Source organism: Bombina bombina, chromosome 4 (assembly GCF_027579735.1).
Source record: "Bombina bombina isolate aBomBom1 chromosome 4, aBomBom1.pri, whole genome shotgun sequence".
NCBI lineage: Eukaryota > Metazoa > Chordata > Amphibia > Anura > Bombinatoridae > Bombina > Bombina bombina.
In genome coordinates, this window is record NC_069502.1 from 1,104,051,795 (window position 1) to 1,104,078,736 (window position 26,942).

Consider the following 26,942-nt stretch of genomic DNA (forward strand, 5'->3'; position numbering starts at 1 on the left):
AATACTCTTATTCCTTTAATATTATTGTAACACTTCAGAAAATCCGAAGGTCTAGAGGGAAGTTTAATATTTGCTGTTCTGGGATCATTTAAATCCCTGCGTGGAATGGGACAAAACCACTTTTAAGTCTGCCTGTAGGAAATCTACCTTGGCAACTAGACAAACAGAATTAGCTATTAAAAACATGTCACATGAATAGACACCTCTGTAAGGGAAACCACAAAACATTTACTATTAGAAATCAAAGTCAACTACAAAATCAGTTTATATTTCCCTATGTGCTTGTACCTTCTTTATCAGGTGAAATGATCATTCCATTTTATCTATTACATGGCCGTCAACAAGCTGCAATATTATGTGTAGTACCCTTAAAAAAGGGATAGTAAACCCACATTTTTTTTTCATGATTCGTATAGAGCATGCAATTTTATGCAACTTTGTAATTTACTCCTATTATCAATTTTTCTTCTTTCTCTTGTTATATTTATTTGAAAAGGCAGGAATGAAAGCTATGGAGCCGGCCTATTTTTTGTTCAGTACCCTGAATAGGGCTTGCTTATTGGTGCCTGTATTTAGCCATCCAATCAGCAAGTGCAACCCAGGTTCTCATCCTAAAATGGGCCGGCTCCAAAGCTTTGTTCCTACTTTTTCAATAAAGATAGCAAGAGAATAAAGAAAAATTGATAATAGAAGTAAATTAGAAAGATGCTTAAAATTGCATGCTCTATCCGAAGCATGAAAGAAAAAAATTGGGTTTACTTTCCCTTTAAATCATTTTTATTTTTCAATTGCATCATAGGAAGATATTATATAGACATGTTATTGAATGTTTTGCTACATGTGGGATTCTAGCATTGATCTATCTCCTTAAGAAATATATATGTAATATTGTTATAAGTTTTATTAAATGGATTGTAAAGTCAAAATATGATAGTTATAATAGTTATAGTTAAATAATATAGTTTGATATATTGGTTCCAAACACTATGACCTAGATTACGATTGGAGCGCAAAATTGCGCTTTTATGAGCGCAATTTTTGGGCTCCACTCAGTAATACCAGTGCACGCAAATGTGCGCTGGTATTACTTTTCGAGCACAATGTAAATTTATTAAAAAACCATGTAAAAGCTTATGGGGCATATTTATCAAGCTTGATGCCCCGTGTTTTGAAACAGCAGTTATGAAGCAGCGGTCACAAAGACCGCTGCTCCATAACCTGTCCGCCTGCTCTGAGCAGGCGGACAGACATCGCAGGAAATCAACCCGATCGAGTACGATCGGGTTGATTGACACCCCCCTGCTGGCGACCTATTGGCCGCGAGTCTGCAGGGGGCGGCGTTGCACCAGCAGCCCTTGTGAGCTGCTGGTGCAATGCTGAATAAGGCGAGCGTATTGCTCGCCGTATTCAGCGAGGTCCGACAGACCTTGATAAATTGGGGCCAATATATTTGAGTGAAAACATTAGTATTGTGTTGTTTAAAAATAAATATGAACTTGTTTTCTTTGCATAGTCCTGAAATAATTGCTGCTCTCTAGAAAACACAGGTTACGGTGTACAATAACATGTTGTAACTAACAATAGGCTAGGGAAATGTTAAAAAACTCTTAAAATTACTCATTGGGTTAATAGTCCAGTATTTAAGAATTAGAAAATAATTTGCTGAAGGAGTTTCCTTATAAAATATTCAGTCTGAGGATAATGATGCACATGCCAGCCCGGAAAAATATTAGAGATACTGAATGTGGTAAAAGTGTACTATATGATTACTATTTTCTTAAATAACCTTAAGAAATGTAATGGATAAAATATGAAAAGACCAGTCTTCAATTAATGAATAGAGTCATTCATAGGTGAGAAAATTTGAGCAACAGAGGAACTGCATGGCTTTACACTAGAGTTAGTTCATGTAATATTTCTGGAATGCACAGCACATTAAAAATTGATGAGTGTTTGGCACCTTTTAATTTCAGAACATTTTAGAAACTATGTTGAACTTTTAAAGTTAATGGCACTTTTATATTCACATGCTTTTTTAAATGTATATTTTAGATGTAGTTTAAAGGGATATTAAAAGTCAAGGGGCTAACTGCGCTAGCAGTAAAGTGTTTGGGTGCGTTGGATTGCACTGGTATTACAATCTAAAAAAAATGGCTGCACCTCCCTGATGAGGCCCACACTAGGCCGAAACGTACGTTTGGCGTTTTGCAGTTTCACTCATTCAGAGGGATTGCCTAGTATTTCGGGGCTGGACTGTACTGTTAAGTCAGGATCAGACTGTTATGCTACAGGAAAGTCCTTCTCTGTAAAAGGCACATGTTGAGCAAAAAGAGGCTGCTTCTTGGGTGGTAACTAGCCATAGAACAAGCTATTATGCAAATGTTCATTCCCAGGTTTAGCGATTCTCTCTTTTTATTTATGCAAATTATGACCCTTAGGAAAGTCTCCCTAAGGGTGATGTGAAAATCCAGACGTGGACCCGTTGCTCAGTGTGCCTAGAGGGATATGGCTGCACCTCACTGACGAGGCCCACACTAGGCCGAAACGTACGACTGGGGTTTTACCATTTCTCTCATTCTGTCAGGGATTTCTATGTTACAAGTCTGTCCCTTTAAGTCTCACTCCTCTTACCCTATTTAAGGCCCCTCCTCTCTATGTTCCCTGCTTGGTAATTTGGATTGTGTAGCACCTGTGACTCCTGCCTAAAGAAACCTAGCCCTATTCCTCTGTTTAAGGGGAATTTCTTACTTGAGCTTCTTGTACTCAGTAAGTCCTGCTGGCTCCAGTTTTCCTCTGCCGCACTGCCGGTGCATCTTCCACAGCATTGCCTAACCAGAACCAAAGTTTCAGCTCCAGTTCCTAGCCTCTGCAACACCGGGTGTGTGACGTCACACCCGGCATCTCAGCGTCTTCACAGCGTGTGTATCGCGCTCCTTCTCTCCTACACGGGATATTATCTACCTCCCCTGCTGACACGCTGCCCCCATATCACTTCAAGATTTTGGTCTGTATATTTAACTTACTTGTTTGGATATTGCTTGACACCTATGCTTGGACTCTATTTACCGTTACTCAAATAGACTGTTTGCCTAACCTACCTGCATAACTACTCTGTCTGCCATATTCATCATATATTATTACTGGACACTAACTAAAATTACTACTTATGCCATCTGGATTACCGCTGCACACAGTGACTGTTCTCTGCTTTGCTTGCTATATCAACTATACCTGCATATCCCAGCATAACGTTATTAATGTGTATTAACACCTCAGCATCTGACCAGTTCTATAGTATTTATACTAACAAGACCTGTTGAACAAGGCATTGACTAACACATATTGGGGTTTAGTTTCAGCAGAAACAACATTGTCTTCAAACACACTCATTTCAAGTGTCTTTATCTTTGTGTCCCATTTATTCTCCTTTGGGTTACGCTCTCTGCCTTACTCTCTACACCACTGGCGGTTTGTGTGGTTCAGAGCGTGACTTCTGCTTGTATACTGCATATGCCTGCTGTGTTTGTGTGACACTTCTGATATAATTATTTATTTCCACCTTATGGGAATATCTATCATATTTATCACTTGATACCTTTCTAACATATTTATTCTGCTGATATCTCTCTATCTTATCTTCTCTGGTTGCGTGACAGCTCCGTTATCACTCTGTACCCTGCAGTAGTGACCCTCAGTTCAATGAGCATAACTGGATTCCTATAAGTTAAATCTGTGTGAATCCAAGGTTTGGTGTGAGGCTGAGTGGTCCTACAATAGTGGATACTGGTACCAGAACTTTTTTCCAACACATGTTCTGACATAAAACACTTATCATTACACATTCAGAGTGGGATTGCCTGGTATTTTGTGGCTGGGCTGTACTGTTAAGTCAGGATCAGACTGATATGCTACAGGAAAGTTATTCTCTGTAAAATGCACATGTTGAGCAAACAGAGGTTGCTTCTTGGGTGGTAACTAGCCGTAGAACAAGCTATTATGCTATTGTTCATTCCCAGGATGAGCGCTTCTCTCTTTTTTTTATGCAAATTATGACCCTGAGGGAAGTCTCCCTAAGGGTGATGCGGGAATCCAGATGTGGACCAGTTGCTCAGTGTGCCTAGAGGAATATGGCTGCACCTCATTGACAAGGCCCACACTAGGCCGAAATGTACTTCAGGGGTTTTTCCGTTTCTCTCATTCAGAAAGGGATTGCCTGGTATTTCGGGGCTGGACTGTACTGTTAAGTCAGGCTCAGACTAATATGCTATAGGAAAGTTCTTCTCTGTGAAAGGCACATGTTGAGCAAAAAGAGTCTTCTTCATGGGTGCTTCTATGGTAATTAGCCATAGAACAAGCTATTATGCTATTGTTCGGTCCCAGGTTGAGCGCTTCTCTGTTTTCATTTAGTGTAAAGAACTAGTTTGCAATGTGGGGGTAGAGCTTTAGGGATTAATAGTGTAAGGAGCTTGTGGGCCTGTGATTCTGGCGAGTCTTCAGACTCGCCAGAAACAGCAGTTATGAAGCAGCAGTCACAAAGGCAGAGTACGATCGGGTTGATTGACACCCCCTGCTGGTGGCCCATTGGCCGTGAGTCTGCAGGGGGCAGCGTTGCACCAGCAGCTCTTGTGAGCTGCTTTTGCAATGCTGAATACGGAGAACGTATTGCTCTCCGCATTAAGCGAGGTCTTGCGGACCTGATCCGCACTGTCAGATCAGGTCCGCAAGACCTTTAGTAAATAGGCCTAAATATCTTTACACGACCTTTCAGGTTGCATAAAAAGTTTGAACGCTAAATGGGATTGTGTTCACGCAATTGCATTTACTTTCAACTTGTAATACGAGTCCACATTACCGATCAATGCTACCCATAGAAAATATGGAGAGCCTAAATTACCGCTAGCTCGTGCAAATGAATTTGCGGTAATTTGAACAGATTGCCACTTGTAATATGGATTTGATTGTAAAGAACACTGATCTCACGATCACATTTACGCTCCTCGCGTTAACGATAGTGCTCCACTCGTAATGTAGGCCTTAATACTGTGTAGTTGTTATAAAAATTGATTTGAAACACATTAAATGAAAAATATAGTACAGTGTTGCTTTAAAGAGACATTCAAGTACAAATTTTACATCTCCACAGAAAAAAGGTAAAAGCTGAGCACTCTAAGGAAATATTCAATTCTCTTACAATTCATACAGCTATTCTATTTTGTCTTGTTAGGTAAGAGTTCACTAGAGATGTGCCTTCAGGAATTTTGCTGATTCGTCGAGTCGTTTGATATACGAACAGCCAAATACATTACTGGACTAAAGAGATGATAAATAAATAAATGCTTGAGGAAATCAATTTGTTCATTCGTTCAGGCTATTTGACAACAAAAAATGGTGCAGGAATCAGAAGAAGGAGTTATATTGTTTGATTAATAAGCTCCTTTGTTTGTAATGATGTACAGGGTTTCTTACCATTCATTTTTACACCGTCCCCTGTCCAATGCTCCCATAGTATTACTGACTGATATTAGGGGCTGCCCATCAAGCACAAGACGCTGGATTTTAGTCATACAGGTGTTGTATGTTCTTTTAACATTTAAAAATGGGTTCTTAAATCCTAAAATTTAATATTTTTGTTCATATTTATTGTCTATATTAGTTGTTCCCATGGGAAAAAATCGTAACAAATATGAATCCAATTTTTTTTCTTCGCCTGAGCATGTCTAGAATTCACTTTATACAATTATTTTATGATTTGTATAGTTAGAATTTTATACACACACACATGCACACACACACACACACGTATATATACAGTATATATGTGTGTGTGTGATTAAAAAAAAAAACATTTTCGTTTCTTACGAAGTTTTCTTTTCTGTAAAATTAAAATTTTTGTTTTAGTTCATTTACGTTCATAACTGTATTAGTTTCAAACAAACTTCTTTTGAAATTTTCATTTTGAGCTACAGTGCAGATTTTTGCCATTTTTCTTTTTCTGAAGCTGTAATCAGCTATATAAGCTTTCATTTTGTTATTTTATGTTATTCCTAAATGGACAGGAAACCTCACAAATGTCATTCATGATTCAGATAGAACATACAATTTTAAACAACTTTCAATTTTTTATTATTATCAAATATGCTTCATTCTCTTGTTATCCTTTGCTGAAGGAACAGCATTGCACTACTGGCAGCTACTAAACATATCTAGTTAGCCAATAAGAAGAGACAAATGTATGAAGGCACCAATCTCCAGCTAGCTCCCAATAGTGTAGGATATGTGTGTTTTCATTTTCAACAAGGGATACCAAGAGAACAAAGCACATTTGAAAATAGAAGGGATGTCTTAAAATTGCATGCTCTAGTTGATTCTTACAAGTTAATTTTGACTCTCCTCTCCCTTTAAACTTATTCTTTTATTTCTACATCTAATTTTTCTGACCTACAGTAACATTAACTAGTATGGTATACTGAAAGTGTCTATACTTAAAGGGAAACAAAACACTATTTTTTTTCATTTCTTGATTCAGATAGAGCATGCACTTTTAAACAGCTTTCTAATTTACTTATTTTATCTAATTTGCTTCTTTGTATTGGTATCCTTTATTGAAAAGCATACCTATAGATAGGCTGAGGCATAGAAGCAGGAAGGGAGCTAGCTAATGATTGGTGACTGCACATATATGCCTCTTGTCATTGGCTTAACAATGTGTTCAGCTAGCTCCCTCTAAGTAGAGCATTGCTGCACCTTCAACAAATGATACAAAGATAATGATGCAAAATTGATAAAAGAAATACAGTGAAAAGTTACTTACAAATGTATGATCTGGTTGCATTACTCATGGCCTTCTCCGCCAGGATTGTCATGTTTTTGTTAATAATTACTTTCTATTTAGGTCAAAAATGATTAAAACAAAGAACAAATACAACACAGTACAGTCACATACATACATATACATACTTATTTTCTATACCACACATACTTGTCGGCTAAATCAGTGCAATGTGGTGTTATTCATGCACAGTCAGTCAATAGCATAATGTTATTGCATCAACCATTTTACTGTGTTCACACAATCCCATATTATCCAATATTTACACACATACTTGTAATTGGTTGAATGTGGTGTTACTCTTGCAGTGTCAGTAACACCATGGTATTGCATCAACCAACAACCATTTTTATTTACAGCACACACACTCTCACTCTCACATCACACTCTCACTCTCACATCACACTTTCACTCTCACATCACACTCTCACTCTCACATGCCCACTTTAATTTAAAAAAAATGTAAGCAGCTGGTGGCTTTGTACTTAGTATATACGTTTCATTGTACTTTCCAGTTGTTTACTGAGTCTGTTTGCTCTGAAGTTGCACTCCATTTTTTTATAGTTATACATTTTTTTAAAAAGTTTCCGCTGGCAGCAACCATTTATTTTTAATTAAAAATAAATATGCTGAGACATAACCCCGCCAAGAAGGGCCCTACCCCTACAGGTTGAGATAAAGGGGTAGATTTATTAAAGGTTGAGCGGACAAGATTCACTGTAGCGAATCATGTCCGCTCGACCTCACTAAATGCTGACAGCATACGCTGTCTGCATTTATGATTGCAATGCTGCCCCCTGCTCACCGGTGGCCACTAGCAGAGGGTGTGAATCATCTAGATCGGATTGGGATGATTGCAGCCCGACACCTAAAATGTGGCAGTGAAGTTAAGGAGCAGCGTTCTTACGACCACTGCTTCTTAACTTCCATTTCAGGTGAGCCTCAAACGATGGGAGTAGAAAGCAGTATCCGCTGCTTAATAAATCTACCCCAATCTGGCAATCTATTCCGCTGATCCTTTCTGGTTTGCATCATAAAAACAGCATACACCAACTGAAAAACAAAAGTTTTAAAAGAAAATTAAGTGCTTTTATGTTTTTTTATTTTCATTTTCAGTCATTTTAGTTAGTTAAAGCAAAGAAAATACCAAAAATGCCATTTTTGTTATTTTCTTTGATTCCTCTGAAAACAAATGCACGTCTAATGAATTGTATGGGGCCGATTTCTGAAAGTGCGAGCGGACATGATACGATGTAGTGTATCATGGTCACCGCATATCGATAAATGCCAACAGCATACGCTGTCGGCATTTATCATTGCTAAAGAAGTTCTTGCAAACTGCTTGTGCAATGATATGGATTATGGAATTCTTAATGGTGCGCAAATTGCCCCTTGCACTATCACCTATCTGCTCCCAAAGACAGATATATAATGGAAAGATACAAGAAATATATAAATTGGTGAGAGTGCGCTAGCAGCAGCAGGGGATGTGTCACTGGTATAGGCAAATATATAAAATCAATAAAGCAAATAAGTGATAAAATACAAACACATTTATATCAATAAACACATAGGTAAAATCCTGAATTGGTTCGATTGTGCTAAACAGCAGCAGGGAATGTGTCACTGATATAGGCAAATGTTATTTGAATATATTATGAAATCAATAAAGCAAATTTGTTCTAAAATACAAACACATTTATTTCAATAAATAAACACATAGGTAAAATCCTGAATTGGTTCGATTGTGCTAAACAGCAGCAGGGAATGTGTCACTGATATAGGCAAATGTTGTTTGAATATATTATGAAATCAATAAAGCAAATTTGTTATAAAATACAAACACATTTATTTCAATAAACACATAGGTAAAATCCTAATTTTATGACCGGTCTTAAATATTTAAGAACTTAAAGAGTAAAGGCAAGTATTTCAATAATTTAAAAATGCTATTGCATAGAGTTAAAAGAAAATTGGGGATTTACATATTCAACTTGTTTGCAAGTTTAGAAATATAGTGGTGCACCACTCTTTATGTTGCGGTAGTAGCTGAATAGCTGATATATCACCAATCCACCTTATTATTTTGGTACAAAAGGTTTGACTGTTTGCACACAAAACAAAGTAAAGTCACACTTTGAGAAGAAAAGTAAAAAATATGTGTACATATATGAATCGTTTCAATAAACGACTAGTCCCAATTGTATTTTTCTTTAAATATACGTTCCTTGTGCCTGTATAATTTCTTAGTTCTGTAGTTTATAAAGTGCCCAGTATCATTTTGATGTAATAGTTCGTAGTTGGATCGTGTGTATAATTGGCAATATCGGCTACTTTACCTCTGCATGCCTTTCGGTCTCTTCGTGGGTATGTCTCCTCCACTCACCTTCTGGCATAGGTAACGCTGCAGCCTCGCTGATCTTGAGAAAGCCACAGCAAGTGGTGAAACGCGTTGATGGTCCTACTGCCTACAGGAATCTAACTTTGCCCAACAAAAGGAATACATAGTGACCAAGGATTGCAAAGTATTGCATTGGCACTATTTTTCTTCATCCATAACTACAGATACTCTCTGCGCAGAGTGGAAGCCGGATCTACTTTCAGGAGAAAAAAATTGGTGTGTGACATCAAACGACTATCAGCGAGGCTGCAGCGTTACCTATGCCAGAAGGTGAGTGGAGGAGACATACCCACGAAGAGACCGAAAGGCATGCAGAGGTAAAGTAGCCGATATTGCCAATTATACACACGATCCAACTACGAACTATTACATCAAAATGAAAATGGGCACTTTATAAACTACAGAACTAAGAAATTATACAGGCACAAGGAACGTATATTTAAAGGAAAATACAATTGGGACTAGTCGTTTATTGAAACGATTCATATATGTACACATTTTTTTACTTTTCTTCTCAAAGTGTGACTTTACTTTGTTTTGTGTGCAAACAGTCAAACCTTTTGTACCAAAATAATAAGGTGGATTGGTGATATATCAGCTATTCAGCTACTACCGCAACATAAAGAGTGGTGCACCACTATATTTCTAAACCTGCAAACAAGTTGTATATGTAGATCCCCAATTTTCTTTTAACTCTATGCAATAGCATTTTTAAATTATTGAAATACTTGCCTTTACTCTTTAAGTTCTTAAATATTTAAGACCGGTCATAAAATTAGGATTTTACCTATGTGTTTATTGAAATAAACGTGTTTGTATTTTATAACAAATTTGCTTTATTGATTTCATAATATATTCAAACAACATTTGCCTATATCAGTGACACATTCCCTGCTGATGTTTAGCACAATCGAACCAATTCAGGATTTTACCTATGTGTTTATTTATTGAAATAAATGTGTTTGTATTTTATAACAAATTTGCTTTATTGATTTCATAATATATTCAAACAACATTTGCCTATATCAGTGACACATTCCCTGCTACTGTTTAGCACAATCGAACCAATTCAGGATTTTACCTATGTGTTTATTGATATAAATGTGTTTGTATTTTATCACTTATTTGCTTTATTGATTTTATATATTTGCCTATACCAGTGACACATCCCCTGCTGCTGCTAGCGCACTCTCACCAATTTATATATTTCTTGCTTGTGCAATGATGCCCCCTGCAGATTTGCGGCCAATTTTAAAAGATGTCCTAAATAATAATAAAAGCAATTTCTTCAGTTTTTTTTTTCACTTTTCTTTTTTGGGTGGGAGGGCGCTTCATGTTTTTGTGCCTATAGGCACCTAAAATATGTAAATCCAGCCCTGTCAGCCAGGACTCAACATTTTTATAACATTCTTTTTATTGCAAAAGTGCTACAATAGCCAAACTCCACCTACAATTTTCCTTATTTGGGGGAGTTAATTTGGGCTTAAGTCTGCAGACAACAAAACTAGCCACAGTCATGTTGTTAGTATAAATTGCATTTTTTGCAGTTGTTATCAGTTAAGGCCAATTAGATAAATATTTGGTAGCAGGGTTAGCCTTGAGAAGCCATCAGAGTGCTTTTCAAATTCTGAGAATTAGAAAATCCTCAAATTTCAGAGTTAAATTACATAAAAGAGGACAAAATAAATATTGAAAGTATATATAGTTTAAGCACAATTTTATAACAAAAGATACAAATAAACAATTATTAAGGCTTAAATGTGAGCAGCAACTAAAAACTACAAAACAGTTCAACAAAGGCCTGGAAATTGGTTAAAAGTTAAAGGGTTAAATATCAGATATATCTGAGTTAAAAGGAGATAAAAAAAGAAAGAAAAAGAAAAGCAAGATGAGATTTCAGTAAGAAAAATAGAATAAAATATGATTGCATATGAAAGTGTGAAAAACATGGATATATTCTAATTAGTTATGGTTGCAGCTGTATCAAGGGAAGAGATTATAAAAAAAACATGTAATCCATTATAATAACCTGAAAGATGATTTTGCAGATTCAAAAGCAGGGCATTGTCTCAGACACCATGATAGAGATTGAATATAGGGTGCACATTCACGTATTCCCCCATGGAACACCCCACTCTCGCGCAAACCTCATTACATATTCTCATGTGCGCTAACCTAACTTAAAAATATGAATATTTCACATTCCAATGTTCTTCACATAGAAGAATATGTTCTATTTATTCATAAATACATATTTCTACATATATCTGATGGTATTTTGGTACAATATACGTATATCTATACCTATATAGCTATATAAATATATATAGGTATAGATATATACAGATATATATATAAATACATATAGGTGTCTCCGCACTCCAAAATGCAAACAATCTATGTAAAAAAGTAACAACACAGATATGTATCAAGAAAAAATGTTAGCAATTTAATAAGTACAAGCTAAACAGCAAATAGCAAGGTCTGCTCCTAAATCCAATGCATAATCAGACAAGGATACATGAAAATAAAAAAATAAAAACATATAAACACAAAACATACTGGGCGTCCCCAGTTAGCAAGAAGCAAGTATTGATGTCAGTCCAAACTCAGAGGTAAAGGCCAATCCCTTTTGCTTTATTCCAATGGTGCAATAATGTAATATTGTAGAGCCATAAATGAGCTTATAAGCAAAGCAATAGGTATGCCAGGGTTAGATGCAGGCGGTAAAACATAAGACAGTGTGCAAAGGCAATATTTGTAAAGCAGTTCATGCACATACGGCAGCGTGATATGCCAAAGGATATGTCAGCTTAAAAGTGATAAAGCAGTTCATGCGATTCAATTGCCTTAAGCCAGATGTTTATGATGATATAAGTATTACTGTCCTCAGTGCGGTAAATAATATGTGTGAGATGACAAACACCGGCACTCAAGGACCGAAGTCCGCCAGTGAAGTGATGGAAATACAATCGTGCTGCGCTCTATGACCGATCTCACCCAATCCGTCCGGAGGTATGGGGTATGTATTCAGCAGTCCAGCTGATCCATCCACACCTTAGGAGAGTCACCAGAGTATGGCAGTACGGCAATCCAGAAAGCAATTCAAACAAACCTGCTTGCAACAGCTACAGTCTGGCGTCTGACGTCACATCAACAGGCAACGTGCGTTTTGGGCTCCGCCCTTCAACTTGGCCTGTCACTCCAAGAGAACCTCCTCCTTTTAAGGCATAGCAAACACCAAGAATAACGCCTACTAAGTCATATGTCAAGCCACAGGATGCTATCAGGAAACAAATGCAATATATACAGCACGGACACATAGTCCGCTAACTACAATGTAACATAATGTGTGAAAATTCAAGTTTATTTATCCAGTGGCTATAATGTTCAGTAAATACTATATCCCACATTGCATAGTATATAATACATTATACAATTTAAAATATATTAAGAACCTTGCCGCACAACTGGAGTGTAGTAATGGAGCCACATATGTATGAAGGGGACAAAATGTAAGGCAAAACAGGCCATTTATTGTTATAGGCTCCTTTTAAAACACTCCAGATATGCTGCAAAAGTGTGTCAATGAAGATACAAACTGCATCAGGGGACATAAAGATACATAATAACATTAGTAGCGAATTAACAAAAAGGAAAAAAGTTTATTTAAAAAAAATAGACAACCAAATTCAAAAAGTCACAAAATATAATAAAAAGAAGAAAATAAACACAACGATCAGATGGACCACAGTCCTTATATAAATGTACCCCATGTAATTTCCCTATTTAAACCAAATTGTGATTCACATGTAAAGTGGTCTCTAATGGGAAGGCGTTTACCAGATCTCGGGTGAGTTATGGTATCACCTAATTGAATCGAGTTACATTGTGCACAATTGTTGCAGAGGAAGGTACCATTCTACTCTATTTTGACCAGAGACCACATCAGCCTTAATTAAAGTGTCTCTCAGATTACGATTTCTTTTGTATGAAAATAGAGGAAAATCCTTAAAAGTACTTGCTAATATCCTGTCCTCAGATAACAAAGACCAGTGTTTCTTAAACACCTTTTTTTAAATGCTGAAAGTGGTACCCATATGGTATCATAAATGGAATCCTATCATTGAATGTTCACTTTTTCATTTTTTTCTGAATTAATTGTTCACGAGGAATCTGATCTACTTTAAGTTTGTGAGTCTCCAATAAATCAATTGGATAACCCCTATTTTCAAATCTACAAAAGAAGTAATTGAATTGGTCATTCAAGCGTGTCTTATCATTGATGATCCTTTTTGCTCGTAGGAGTTGACTGAAAGGAAGGCTCTTTAACGTTTGTGGAGGATTAAAACTGGTAAATGCAGAAAGGTTATTTTTATCAGTCTGCTTTCTTAATACGTCTGTGGACAAGAATCCACCTCTCCTTGTTATTGTAATGTCCTAAAAGTTTTGGGTATATGGATCATGCTCCATAGTAAATTGGAGATTTGGGTCAAATGTATTGAGTTCCTCAAAAAAAGTTAATAAAGAATTTACATCCCCTGTCCAGATCATAAAGACATCATCAATATAACTTTTTCAAAACTTACAGTCGGCTAGATTCCGAGTTTTGCGTTATAAACGCTGCTTTTTCACTACCGCTGCTATTACGAGTCTTGTAGGTATAGCTGTACCGCACACTTTTTTGGCCGTCACGCAACGTAACTACCGCACTTTTTATAAAGTCCTTTTTCAACGGGACTTCCACAGTGCCGGTATTACGAGTTTGCCTGTCCAGCCAAAAAGTGAGCAGTACAGCTCATAACTACAAGATCTGTACCGCCACCTGAAAGTCAGTAGCTATGAGTTTTATGTTACAAAGCTGTAGCATAAAAATCATAACTAAAGTGTTACAAAGTACAATAACACCCATAAACCAGCTATTAACCCCTAACCAAGGCCCTCCCGCATCGCAAACACTAAAATTAAATTATTAACCCCTAATCTGCCGCTCCGGACATCGCCGCCACTATAATAAACATATTAACCCCTAAACTGCATTGTAAACACTAGTTAAATATTATTAATGCCTAATCTGCTGCCCCCAATGTCGTTGCCACCTATATACACTTATTAATCCCTAATCTGCGTTCCCTAACATCGCCGCAACCTACATTACTGTTATTAACCCCTAATCTGCTACCCCCAAAATCGCCGCCACCTAACTACACTTATTAACCCCTTATCTGCTGCCCCCAATGTTGCTGTCACTATACTAAAGTTATTAACCCCTAACCCTAAGTCTAACCCTAACGTAACCCTAACCCTAACACCCACTAACTTTAACATAATTAAAATAGTTCCAAATAAAAATTACAATTAATACCTAAATTATTCCTATTTAAAAGTAAATAAATACTTACCTGTAAAATAAAACCTAAGATAGCTACAAAATAACTAATAGTTATATTGTATATAGCTTATGTTTTATTTTTATTTCACAGGTAAGTTTGTATTTATTTTAACTACATAGACTAGTTAGTAAATAGTTATTAACTATTTACTAGCTACCTAGTTAAAATAAATACAGTTACCTGTAAAATAAAACCTAACCTGACTTACACTAAAACCTAACATTACACTAAAATTAAATAAATTAAATTAACGAAATACATTTATCAAAATTACAAAAAATAATAAACACTAAATTACACAAAATAAAAAAGAAATTATCAAATATTTAAACTAATTACACTTAATATAATAGCCATATCAAAATAAAAAAGCCCCCCCAAAATAAAAAAAAAATCCTAGCCTACACTAAACTGCCAATGGCCCTTAAAAGGGCCTTTTTGTGGGGCATTGCCCCAAAGAAATCAGCTCTTTTACCTGTAAAAAAAATACAAACAACCCCCCAACAGTAAAGCCCACCACCCACACAACCAACCACCCCAAATAAAAACCTACCCCAAAAAAAAAATGCCCATCCAAATGCCTATCCAAAATGGCATTTGGATGGGCATTGCCCTTAAAAGGGCATTTAGATCTTTTACGTTGCCCAAAGTCCCTAATCTAAAAATAAAACCCACCCAATAAACCCTTAAAAAACCTAACACTAACCCCCGAAGATACACTTGCAGTTTTTGAAGACCGGACATCCATCTTCATCCAGCCGGGAGAAGGCTTCATCCAAGTGGCAATAAGTCATCCTCCAGGTGGGCAGAAGTCTTCATCCAGACGGCATCTTCTATCTTCATCCTTCTCCATCTTCAAGACATCTGGCGCGGAGCATCCTCTTCTTTCGCTGGCTCTTGAAGAATGAAGTTTCCTTTAAATGACATCACCCAAGATGGCATCCCTTGAATTCCAATTGGCTGATAGAATTCTATCAGCCAATTGGAATTAAAGGGTAAAAACTCCTATTGACTTATGCAATCAACCAATAGGATTGAGCTTCAATCCTATTGGCTGATCCAATCAGCCAATAGGACTGAGCTTGCATTCTATTGGCTGATTGCAACAGCCAATAGGATGCAAGCTCAATCCTATTGCCTGATTGGATCAGCCAATAGGAGTAAAGCTCAATCCTATTGGCTGATTGCATCAGCCAATATGATTTTTTACCCTTTAATTCTGATTGGCTGATAGCCAATCAGAATTCAAGGGACGCCATCTTGGATGATGTCATTTAAAGGAAGCTTCATTCTTCAATAGCCAGCGAAAGAAGAGGATGCTCTGTGCCAGATGTCTTGAAGATGGAGCCGCTCTGCGTCGGAAGGATAAAGATAGAAGATGCCGTCTGGATGAAGACTTCTGCCTGCCTGGAGGACGACTTCTTACCGCTTGGATGAAGACTTCTCCCGGCTTTGTTGAGGACTTCTTGCCGCTTGGATGAAGACTTCTCCCGGCTGGATGAGGATGGATGTCCGGTCTTCAAAAACTGTAAGTGGATCTTCGGGGGTTAGTGTTAGGTTTTTTTAAGGGTTTATTGGGTGGGTTTAATTTTTAGATTACGGACTTTGGGCACTATAAAAGAGCTAAATGCCCTTTTAAGGGCAATGGCCATCTAAATGCCCTTTTCAGGGCAATGGGGAGCTTAGGTTTTTTAGGTAGGTTATTATTTGGGGGGGTTGGTTGTGTGGGTGGTGGGTTTTACTATTGGGGGGTTGTTTGTATTTTTTTTTTACAGGTAAAAGAGCTGATTTCTTTGGGGCAATGCCCTGCAAAAGGCCCTTTTAAGGGCCATTGGCAATTTAGTGTAGGCTAGGGTTTTTTATTTTGGGGGGGGGCTTTTTTATTTTGATAGGGCTATTAGATTAGGTGTAATTAGTTTAAATATTTGATAATTTCTTTTTTATTTTGTGTAATTTAGTGTTTATAATTTTTTTGTAATTTAGATAAATGTTTTTTTGTAATTTAATTTATTTAATTTTAGTGTAATGTTAGGTTTTAGTGTAACACAGGTTAGGTTTTATTTTACAGGTAACTTTATATTTATTTTAACTAGGTAGCTAGTAAATAGTTAATAACTATTTACTAACTAGTTAAAATAAATACAAACTTACCTGTAAAATAAAAATAAAACCTAAGATAGATACAATGTAACTATTAGTTATATTTTAGATAGCTTAGGGTTCATTTTACAAGTAAGTATTTAGTCTTAATTAGGAATTATTTAGGTAATAATAGTAATTTTTATTTAGATTTATTTTAATAATATTAAAGTTAGGGGTGTTAGGGTTAGGGTTAGACTTAGGTTTAGGGATTAATATATTTATTTAGTGTTAGTGATGTGGGAGGCCAGAGGTTTAGGGGTTAATAACTTTAGTATAGTGGCGGCGGCGATGTTGGGGGCGGAAGATTAGGGGTTAATAAGTGTAGGTAGGTGGCGGCGACATTGGGGGCGGCAGATTATGGGTTAACAAGTGTAGGTAGGTGGCGGCGACATTGGTGGCGGCAGATTAGGAGTTAATAAGTTTAGGTAGGTGACGGCAACATTGGGGGCGACAGATTAGGGGTCATGTTAGGGTGTTAGGTTTAAAAATAAATTTTCTTTCCCCATAGGTATCAATGGGGCTGCGTTACGGAGCTTTACGCTCCCTTATTGCAGGTGTTAGGCTTTTTTTTAGCCGGCTCTCCCCATTGATGTCTATGGGGAAATTGTGCACGAGCACGTAAAAGCAGCTCAAAGCAGTGCTGGTATTTGTGTGCGGTATGGAGCTCAACACTGCCATATTGCCCACAAACGCTGGTTTTTGGAAAACCTGTAATAGCAGCACCAGGGGTGGACTGAGACCAATCAGGGCCCTGGACAAAAATTGGGGAAGGGCCCCCACTGTATCTGTACTCTGACCCACATTTATTCAAATGTATGCAAATGAACATGGTAACCTCCTTGACCTGCCCCCACCAGGTCTCCCAACCTCCAGGGACAGGGTCCTCAACATCAAGCGCCAAAGTCAGGGCCCCCAACCTCCAGAGCCAGACCCAAACTCCATGGCCCTCATAGCAGCAGAGGCCTGACAGGAACCCCCACTACACTCTAGGCCCCCGAGCAACAAACCCCACATCCAGACACAAGGTCCCAACCCTGGGGCTAGGACCCCCAACCTAACCCACACTTAACTGCTTAGTTACTGATGGGGCAGCTGTCAACCCAATCTTAAGCAGCATACGAGGTGCCATGGAGATTACATTTTTGGGCCCGGCTGATCAGTCCACCCCTGAGCAGTGCTATTAAAGGTGAGCGGTGGAAATAACTTGCAAGTTATTACCGAGCCACTCATAACGCAAAACTCGTAATCTGGCCGAGTGATTCTTGAAATTACCATGAGTGTATAGAATTGTTTTTTCGAATTCATGTACATACAAGGTTGCATATGTGGGGGCCATACTTAAAAAAGAAGCGCTATGGATCCAAAAATTGGACTCAATGACCCCCTATGGTTTAAATAGGGAAATTACATGGGGTACATTTATATAAGGACTGTGGTCCATCTGATAGTTGTGTTTATTTTCTTCTTTTTATTATATTTTGTCACTTTTTAAATTTGGTTCTCTATTTTTTTTAAATAAACTTTTTTCCTTTTTGTTAATTTGCTACTAATGTTATTATGTATCTTTATGTCCTCACATGCAGTTTGTATCTTCATTGACACACTTTTGCAGCATATCTGTAGTGTTTTAAAAGGAGCCTATAACAATAAATGGCCTGTTTTGCCTTACATTTTGTCCTCTTCATACATATGTGGCTCCATTACTACACTCAAGTTGTGCTGCAAGGTTCTTAATATATTTAACATTGTATAATGTATTCTATACTATGCAATGTGGGATCTAGTAATTACTGCACAGTATAGACACTGGATAAGTAAACTTGAATTTTCACACATGTTACATTGTAGCTAGCGAACTATGTGTCCGTGCTGTATATATTGCTTTTGTTTCCTGATAGCATCCTGTGGCTTGACATATGACTTAATAGGCTTTATTCTTGGTGTTTGCTATGCCTTAAAAGGAGGAGGTTCTCTTGGAGTGATAGGCCAAGTTGAAGGGCTGAGCCCGAAACACGCGTTTCCTGTTGATGTGACGCCAGACTGTAGCTGTTGCAAGCGGGCTTGTTTGAATTGCTTTCTGGATTGCCGTACTGCCATACTCTGGTGACTCTTCAAATGTGTGGACAGATCAGCTGGACTGCTGAATACATACCCCATACCTCCGGACGGATTGGGTGAGATCACTCATAAAGTGAAGCACGATTGTATTTCCATCACTTCACTGGCGGACTTCGGTCCTTGAGTGCTGGTGTTTGTCATCTCACACATATTATTTACCGCACTGAGGACAGTAATACTTATATCATCATAAACATCTGGTTTAAGGCAATTGAATCGCATGAACTGCTTTATCACTTTTAAGCTGACATATCCTTTGGCATATCACGCTGCCGTATGTGCATGAACTGCTTTACAAGTATTGCCTTTGCATACTGTCTGTAATGCTCTTGGGATACTCCTCTATCAGACCGAACTTGGACAGCAGTCTTGTTATTCCGGCGTTGAGCCTGAAAGATAGGGAATATCCCAGAGCAGAGAAGGTTTGCAAGATGAGATAAGTGGCACTTACCACAGACAGGACAGTCCTTGGCGGTAACAGACAGGAAACCAGAGAAAGGTAGTTCAGGAGTAAAACACTAGGATGATCAGGCAGGCAGGGCTCAGCAACAGTAAGGCAGTCCAGGGGTAAACCACTAGGATGGTCAGGCAGGCAGGGATCAGCAATAGTAATGCAGTCCAGAGGTAAACCACTAGGATGGTCAGGCAGGCAGGGTTTGGCAACAGTAAATCAATCCAGCAGTTAAGGATTAAACAGGCAGAGTGGTCAGGCAAGCAAGGTTCAGCAGCAGTATATCAATCCAGCAGTTTAAGGGTTAAACAGGCAGAGTGGTCAGACAAGCAAGGTTCAGCAGCAGTATATCAATCCAGCATACAAATAAGCACAACCCAGGAGAACAATAAGTAACACCTTTACTTGGGCAGTGATAGGTATGACTGAGTTACTTACATAGGCACAGGATTCGCGCCACAGGAGATCCTAACCGGCTTCTGAGGGAGAAAGCGGGCTGCGATGATGTCACCGCCGCATGCAGAGAGGAGCCAACTCCCCCCTAGACAACGAGCATACAGGTCGCACCGCATCCCTAGCAACGGCTGGAGCGGCATGGCGTGACATAGTCCCCTTCCTGAGGGTTCCCTCCGGGAATCAGAGTCTGTCTCAAAGGTTGAGTAGCATGGAATCTAGAGACCAAAGATGGAGCATGCACATCACGGGCAGGAACCCAGGAACTTTCTGTATGTATCAGATATTGCAGTTGTCTGCGCCTGTATCTGGAGTTCAGGATCTTAGCTACCTCATATTCAGGGTCACCACGGACCAGGAGCGGAGGAGGAGGAGCTTGGAGCCGGGTATATCTATTCTTGATGTAAGGCTTGAGTAGTGAGATGTGGAAGACAGGGTGTATGCGCAGGGTTTTGGGCAAGGCCACTTTGTAGGCAACAGAAGACAGTCTTTTCAGGACCTTACAGTATATGGACCAATAAACCTAGGCCCCAATTTGTGACAGGGTTGACGTGGACGAGTATGTCGAGTAGAGACCCAAACACGTTCACCCACTGGGATGGCACGTACAGAAGCACTATGATGATCAGCAAACTTCTTATATCTAGAGACAGCTGAACGTAGTAGAGAGCCAATACGTTGCCAATGAGTGGTGTGTTCCGTAACGTGTCACTTTGCAGCAGGAACCCCAGTGGACTGAGCAGAAAGAGGGAAGACACAGGGCTAATACCCTACTGTGGCTTGAAATGGAGAACATCGAAGAGAAGAGTGCCAATGAGTGTTGCCAGCTCAGCTAGGGGTAACAACTCAGACCAGTTGGTATGGTGAGTATTGACAAAGACTCTAAGGTAGGCTTCAAGATCCAGGTTTACTCTCTCAGTTAGTCCATTGGTCTGAGGGTGGTAGCCAGAAGACAAGGAAACAGTGGTTCCATTCAGCTTACAAAAGGCTCTCCAATAGGTGGAGACGAACTGTGGACCTCTGTCGGAAACAATATTCACTGGAATGCCATGAAGTCATACCATATGCAAGAGAAAAAGAAATGATAATTCTTGGGCAGAAGGTAGTTTGGTTAGGGGTACAAAATGAGCCAGTCTGGTAAAACGACCCACCACAACCCAGATAACTGTATGGTGGTCAGAAGGAGGAAGGTCCACAATGAAATCCATTGTTATGTTTGTCTATGTTTATTTGGGAATGGACAATGATTGGAGGAAGCCAGGAGGTAAGGATAGGGGAGTTTTGTTGGAAGCACAAGTTGTGCAGGCTTTCACAAAATCCTGAGCATCAGACTTCATAGTAGGCCACCATACCTGTTGGGAAAGATGCTTAAAAGTCCTAGTCAAACCAGGATGTCCTGAGAGTTTACTATCATGAGCCCAGGATACCACAGTGGTGTGTAGGTTCAGAGGTACAAAGAGGATATCAGAGGCCACAATAGCTCCAGGAGGTTTACTGGACTGGGCACATTGCAATCTTTGCAGAAGGGTGGTATTTAGTTGAGAAACCACACAGGAGGGTGGTATGATGAGTTCAATAGGAGCTTCAGAGGAGTCAATTGAGTGAGGGAACTGACGGGAAAGGGCTCCTGCCTTCTTGTTCTTGGTCCCAGGAAGATAAGAGACCACAAAGTTAAAACGGGAACAGAACAAGGCCCACCTGGCCTATCAAGGATTGAGTCGATGAGCAGTCTCTAGGTAAGTCAGATTCTTGTGGTCAGTGAGAATCTGAAAGGTGAAAGGTGGTGGTGCCCTCTTACCAATGATGCCATTCAGTCAAAGCCATCTTAATGGCTAAGAGTTCACGATTACCCAAATCGTAATTCCTCTCAGCAGGAGTAAAGCATTTAGAGAAAAAGGCTACAGGGGGTGACTTGGAAGTCAAAGGATCCCTTTGGGTTAGAACTATTCGAGCCCCTATCTTGGAGGAATCAACCTCTAAAGTGAACTGTAGGTCAGGATCAGGATGGCGGAGCACAGGAGTCTAACAGAAAGCCTCTTTCAGACAGGTGAAGGCATTTATGGCTTCAGGAGGCCAATGTTTACAGTCTTTGTTCCATTTTGTCAATTCAGTGAGAGGAGCGACTGTTTGAGAAAAGTTCTTTATAAACTTGCGATAATAATTGGAGAACCCCAGGAACCTCTGTAATTCCTTTAAAGAAGTAGGTTGAGGACATTCTAGAACTGCGGTGAGTTTAGCAGGATCCATGGCAAAACCCTCCTTTGAGATGACATAACCAAGGAATTGGATTTGAAGTTGATCAAACTCACATTTTTCTAGCTTGGCTACTTAATAATTGTCTCTGAGAACCTGTCTTACGTGTTTATGATGCTCCTCTAAAGTGGAAGAGAAAACAAGGATGTCATCCAAATAGGCGATGATAGTGCAGTTGAGGAGGACACGGAAGACATCGTTGACAAATGTCTGGAAGACTGGAGGGGCGTTACACAGCCCAAAGAGCATTACAAGGTATTTGTAATGCCCAGATATTGTGTTGCAGGCGGTCTTCAATTCGTGGCCTGGAAAGATATGAATCAGATTGTATGCCCCACGTAAATCCAGGTTGGTGAAGAAGCGAGCATCTTGGAGTGAGTCATACAGTTTGGTGATCAAAGGAATGGGATAGCGATTCTTGATAGTATTGTTGTTCAAGGCCCTGTAGTCGATGCAGGATCTGAGCCCATCATCCTTATTACTGATGAAAAAGAAGCCTGCCCCAGCAGGAGCGGAGGAAGGACGAATGAAACCTTCAGCTAGGTTCTCTTGGATGTACTCCTTCATGTATTTGGTTTCAGCTTTGGAGAGTAGATAAGTCCTCCCTTTAGGAAGTGGGGCTCCGGGAAAGAGGTCGATCTTGCAGTCATAAGGACGGTGGGGTGGCAGAACGTTGGCTGCTTTTTTCTCAAACACATCTGCAAAGTCTGCATATACTGCAGGAAGGTTTGGAGGAGTCTGTATACTGACTATGGGGATGCGGGGCAGAGGAGTGACTTTAGCAAGGCAGGAGTGGAAACAGGAGGTACCCCAGGAGGCCAGTTTTCCTTCAGCCCAGTTGAACTGTGGATTGTGTACCCGAAGCCAAGGAAGACCAAGGATGACAGGCTGTGCTGAGGAATGCATGACCTCAAACTGCAGCTGTTAAGTATGAAGGACTCCCACAGTCAGGGGTGCTGACTCAAAATGGATCAACCTTGAAACAAGGGGGGTGTATCCAGAGTAGTTATTTTGAGACAATGTCTTTTCTGCAGAAGAGGCAAGCCAGCTTGGATCATAAAACGGTGATCCAGAAAGTTTCCAGCTGCCCCTGAATAAATGAAGGCTTGAGTGTGGGCTGTATTCTAAAGGAAGGTAAGGGTTACAGGTACAAGAATCTGAGTGGAATGAGTGGATTTAGTAGTGATCATGCTTAGAGGTACCCTAGTGTTATCCCCTAAGCATTGGCTTTTCCCGGCCGAATGTCACAGTCCTTTAGCTGGTGGGTGTTAGACCCACAATAAAAGCATAATCTCAATCTCCTTCTTCTCTGTCTTTCAGATTCTGAAGGTTTGAAGGAGGAGAGATCCATGGGTTCCTCCACTAGGGTAACTGGAGTTGTTGAAGGGGTAGAGGATACTGCCAAAGCCGGATGCATAGGAGGAAGGGAGGGAAGGATCCTCCTGGTTCTGTCTCTTTCCGCTTGTCTCTCCTGGAAGCGAGAGTCCAGACTGATACAAAGCGATATAAAGTCATCCAAAGAAGAAGGAATGGCATGATAAGTGAGTTCATCTTTGATGCGTTCATGCAGACCCCTCCTAAAGGCTACCTGGCGGAGGTCCTGGAGAGAAAATTCTACAGTAGAGGTACGGCCAGAAGTCCCAAACACAGAAGAAAATGCAGAAATGAAATCATCAGCATAATGCAGGAGTGGAGCGTTCTATTCCAAAATGGGAGAGACCCAGGCTAGGGCCTTGTCTTTCAGTAAGGAAATGATAAAGGTGACCCTTGACTGGTGAGACTGAAAGGTGTGAGGATCATTGCGAAAGTGCAGCCTGCATTGGTTAAGAAAACCCCTGCAATCCATAGTACCTTCATAGTACCTTCATACTTGTCAGGCAATGGTATCAGGGGTATACTTCCAGAAACAGAGGAAGAAGCCGTAGTACTAGGAGTAGAGACTGGCGGTACAACAACAGGAGTGGTATTCCTCGCTGTAACTAGTAAGGAGAGTTGAGCGGTAATCCTCTAGCTTAGAATCCATATTCTGCAACTGTGTGGTATGGGTTCCCAACAATTGTCCCTGTAGATAAACTGCTCATGCCACCTCATCTGGCTAGATGGCCCAAGTATAATGTAATGCTCGTGGGATACTCCTCTATTAGACCAAACTTGGCCAGTAGTCTTGTTATCTCGGCGTCAAGCCGGAATGATAGGGAATATCCCAGAGCAGAGAAGGTTTGCAGGATGAGATAAGTAAATCAATCCAGCAGTTAAGGGTTAAAAAGGCAGAGTGGTCAGACAAGCAAGGTTTAGCAGCAGTATATAAATCCAGCAGTTAAGGGTTAAACAGCACAATCCAGGAGGTGCAGGATTCACACCACAGGAGATCCTAACCGGCTTCTGAGGGAGAAAGAGTGCAGCGATAAAAATACATACAACATATTCTGCTACGTGTAAAACATTGGAATAACAAATATTTACAGTAAAGACATAGTTAAAACCTTTATTAGAAATGAATATTGCATAAATATGAACTTAACTACTTAACTGCAAAGGGCTCCAATGCACATATATATTTATATATATATATATATATATATATATATATATACATACAGTATCTCACAAAAGTGAGTATACCCCTCACATTTTTGTAAATATTTTATTATATCTTTTCATGTGACAACACTGAAGAAATTACACTTTCTTACAATGTAAAGTAGTGAGTGTACAGCCTGTATAACAGTGTACATTTGCTGTCCCCTCAAAATAACTCAACACACAGCCATTAATGTTTAAACCGTTGGCAACAAAAGTGAGTACACCCCTAAGTGGAAATGTCCAAATTGGACCCAAAGTGCCAATATTTTGTGTGGCCACCATTATTTTCCAGCACTGCCTTAACCCTCTTGGGTATGGAGTTCACCAGAGCTTCACAGGTTGCCTCTAGAGTCCTCTTCCACTCCTCCATGATGACATCAAGGAGCTGGAGGATGTTAGAGACCTTGCGCTCCCCACATTCCATTTGAGGATGCCCCACAGATGCTCAATAGGATTTAGGTCTGGAGACATGCTTGGCCAGTCCATCACCTTTACCCTCAGCTTCTTTAGCAAGGCAGTGGTCGTCTTGGAGGTGTGTTTGGGGTAGTTATAATGTTGGAATACTGCCCTGTGGCCCAGTCTCCGAAGGGAGAGGGTTCATGCTCTGCTTCAGTATGTCACAGTACATGTTTGGCATTCATGGTTTCCTCAATGCACTGTAGCTCCCCAGTGCCAGCAGCACTCAAGCAGGCCCAGATCATGACACACCACCATGCTTGACTGTAGGCAAGACACACTTGTCTTCGTACTCCTTACCTGGTTGCTGCCACACACACTTGACACCATCTGAACCAAATAAGTTTATCTTGGTCTCATCGGACCACAGGACATGGTTCCAGTAATCCATGTCCTTAGTCTACTTGTCTTCAGCAAACTGTTTGTGGACTTACTTGTGCATCATCTTTAGAAGAGGCTTCCTTCTGGGATGGTAGCCATGCAGACCCATTTGATGCAGTGTGCGGCGTATGGTCTGAGCACTGACATGCTGACCCCCCACCCCTTCAACCTATGCAGCAATGCTGGCAGCACTCATATGTCTATTTCCCAAAGACAACCTCTGGATATGACGATGAGCATGTGCACTCAACTTCTTTGGTCGACCATGGCAAGGCCTGTTCTGAGTGGAACCTGTCCTGTGAAACCACTATAGGGTCTTGCCCACTGTGCTGTAGCTCAGTTTCAGGGTCTTGGCAATCTTCTTATAGCCTAGGCCATCTTTATGTAGAGCAACAATTATTTATTTTTAGATACTCAGAGAGTTCTTTGCCATGAGGTGCCATGTTGAACTTCCTGTGACCAGTATCAGAGAGTGTAAGAGAGATAACACCAAATTTAACACACCTGCTCCCCATTCACACCTGAGACCTTGTAGCACTAACGAGTCACTTGACACCAGGGAGGGAAAATGGCTAATTGGGCCCAATTTGGACATTTCCACTTAGGGGTGTACTCACTTTTGTTGCCAAAGGTTTAGACATTAAAGGCTGTGTGTTGAGTTATTTTGAGGGGACAGCAAATGTACACTGTTATACAGGCTGTACACTCACTACTTTACATTGTAAGAAAGTGTAATTTCTTCAGTGTTGTCACATGAAAAGATATAATAAAATATTTACAAAAATGTGAGGGGTATACTCACTTTTGTGAGATACTGTATATATATATATATATATATATATATATATATATATATATATATATATATATATATATATATATATATATATATATATATATAAGTGCATTGGAGCCCTTTGCAGTTAAGTAGATGAAAACATGTAAGTTCATATTTATGCAATATTCATTTCTAATAAAGGTTTTAACTATGTCTTTACTGTAAATATTTGTCATTCCAATGTTCTACACGTAGCAGAATATGTTGTATGTATTTTAAATAGATATTCCTATATATATGTATATATATATATATATATATATGTATAAAAAAAATATACGGATAAGCACTAATGGTACATGAATACATTACATCAAATAGTAATAGTATTACAAAGCTAGAGTTAATACTCGAGACTGAGGTATACTCACACCAAACTACCTCAAAAAATAATATAAATACTGTACATGTACATTGAGTGTCTCAGCACTCCAAAATGCAAGCAATCTATGTAAAAAAGTAACAACACAGATATGTATCAAGAAAAAATGTAATTTAATAAGTACAAGCTAAACAGCAAATAACAAGGTCTGTTCCTAAATCCAATGCATAATTAGGATGCATGAAAATTAAAAAAAAAACATATAAACACAAAACATACTGGGCGTCCCCAGTTAGCAAGGAGCAAGTATTGATGTCAGTCC